Here is a 2,258-nt window from a genome sequence, read left to right as displayed (position 1 = left end):
AAATTTTATTATAAAAATTTTCTGCTTAAAGTTAAGTGAGTCATTTACTTTGGGACAACCAGACTCCTTATCCATAAAAGGATACACTAGAATTAGGTGTTTTTTACTTTTATAAATTCATTTTAAGGTAAAAGACATTATATACATTCATATATGGTTTTTGTTTTTTTGCACATTTTTTTTCAATAGGATTTAGAAGCTACACCAGGGCATTTTAGGTAAAAGTGACAGGAGAATTTCAATAAACTTTCTGACATTTCCAGTAATATTCCAAGAGATGGTGCTATATTACTACCAGAAAATATTTAAGTCTCCAGTTTCATAAAATTTAGCATTAAACAGTCATTTTTGTATTTCATAGTTTGAAAACAAAACTAAATTTTATTAAGATGAAAATGTAGTGATTTGACATATAATTGAATACAATATTTAATATTTGTTTTGTCAAAGGATTGGCTGAAGAAGACTTGATGCCTTTGGATTATAGTATTGGTGGTATTGTGCCGTGGAGTCAGTTCCAACTCATAGTGACCCTGCATAGTTTCCGAGGCTATAAACCTTTATGGGAACAGAACACCTTAATTTTTTCTTGTGGAAACACTGGTTGTATTGAATGCTGATCTTGAGGTTAGTAGTTTGACTTGTAACCACTACACTAATGTTCTTTACCAAAACACTACACTACTAGTTTTGGTAAAGAACATTAAATATACTATAGACTTCCAGAAGAATAAATCAATTTGTTTTGGGAAAAGTACAGCCAGAATGCTGCTTAGAAAGGAGGAGGATGAGATTTTGTCTCATGTACTTTGGGCATCTAATCTGGAGGGACCAGTTCTTGGAGATGGACATCATGCCTGGTGAAGTAGAGGGTCAGCAAAAAGAGAGGAAGACCCTTTGGGCTCAAACATAGCAACAACTATGGAGATAATGTAGGACAAGGCAGTGTTTCATTCTGTTGTAATTTGGCTCACTATGCATTAGAATCAACTTGAGGATGAAAAACTACAACAAAGCCATCCACTTTGTGTATGTGTTGCAGCAGGACTAAATTTGACCAAGTAGAGCTGCAAGCAGCACATAGGTTATTTCGAGAAATGACTAAAGAGTTTCTTCCAGTTTTTAAGGCACCCTTTTGGGAAATGTTAAATGAACATTAACAAAATTCACATTAAAATCAATGACAATGTTAAATTAAGGGAGACAAAAGATTGAGTTGGTACTAAAATCCCTCTCACATCTTTGACATGATAATTTGAGTAGGTGTTTTCTAATTTGTACTGTAGTGTTCTTTCCAGCAAAATAATTTAGACATGTTGTTCTTGAATAATTTGAAAGAAAGTTGACTTTGTCTTTAAAAGTCATCTATACAAATGATAGTTCTCTGTGGTTTCTGAAACTCCATCTTATGTTTTTATCAATACTTAAACAACTCTCTTGAGCATAACCTCTGATTCTTAGGAAATGTTGCTCTTATATGTTATCATAAAAGCCTCATCCATGCCTCTGAGAATCATTCATATGTTGAGTTTTATCTATTAGCTGGTATTAGTCACAAAAAGTCCGTGAGAAATATGTCTTGTTTGGACTTCTGCACAGGTGAGAAACAATTTATGCTACGTGTTCAGATCCCTTCACCAAAGTCATCCACATAGAGACAATATCTACTTATTTATACAGGAGGTTATGTGATCAAGACATTGCCAAATATTGTGCAAATACTCAGGTTGTATATTTTAAAGCTGATTTTTCTCTTTGATAGTTTTGCTTTAGTTTTAATTTTCATTCTTTGATAATTTTGAAGCAGATACTGTTGAAGAAAAAGTAGTATTTTAGGAAAAGCCAAATTTTAGACAAAGCCATTTAAGAGCAATGAGACTTAAGGCCCAGTCTGTAGGACTAGTAGGCTCTTTATAGTTCCAAGTGACAGAATGGGGGACAATGAATGGATCATTGTAAAGAAATGGCCATTGTCTCATGATAGTTCCTTGACCAATGCTTTCTACATTGATAAATGTCCTTTTCTTCAGAAACGAGCATTCAAATAACCTCCTATATAAAAGAAATGATGGTTTATGATGAAATGATTTTGCTTTTAAAACTGTAGGTAATAGTAGCAGCTGACACTTGGTCAACTAGCTTAGTTAGCAAAAATGAGGTGTACGTATATGTCTGTATGTGTGTATGTGAGGAGTGCTGGTGTCGCACTGTAGAATAAGTGATACTCCACAAGGTTGGTTTAAACAGCAAGTTCAACA

At 33.7% G+C, this 2,258-nt stretch overlaps 1 pseudogene; it reads left to right on the top strand.

The window, feature by feature from the left end:
- Positions 1 to 1,655, top strand: part of LOC102827962 — a 66,238-nt pseudogene extending 64,583 nt beyond the window's left edge.
- Positions 1,656 to 2,258: the final 603 nt, after the last annotated feature.

This window comes from Chrysochloris asiatica, unplaced genomic scaffold (genome assembly GCF_000296735.1).
Source record: "Chrysochloris asiatica unplaced genomic scaffold, ChrAsi1.0 scaffold00212, whole genome shotgun sequence".
Lineage (NCBI taxonomy): Eukaryota > Metazoa > Chordata > Mammalia > Afrosoricida > Chrysochloridae > Chrysochloris > Chrysochloris asiatica.
Note: the sequence above shows the minus strand (reverse complement) of the source record. Positions and strands in the feature narration are given on the sequence as shown.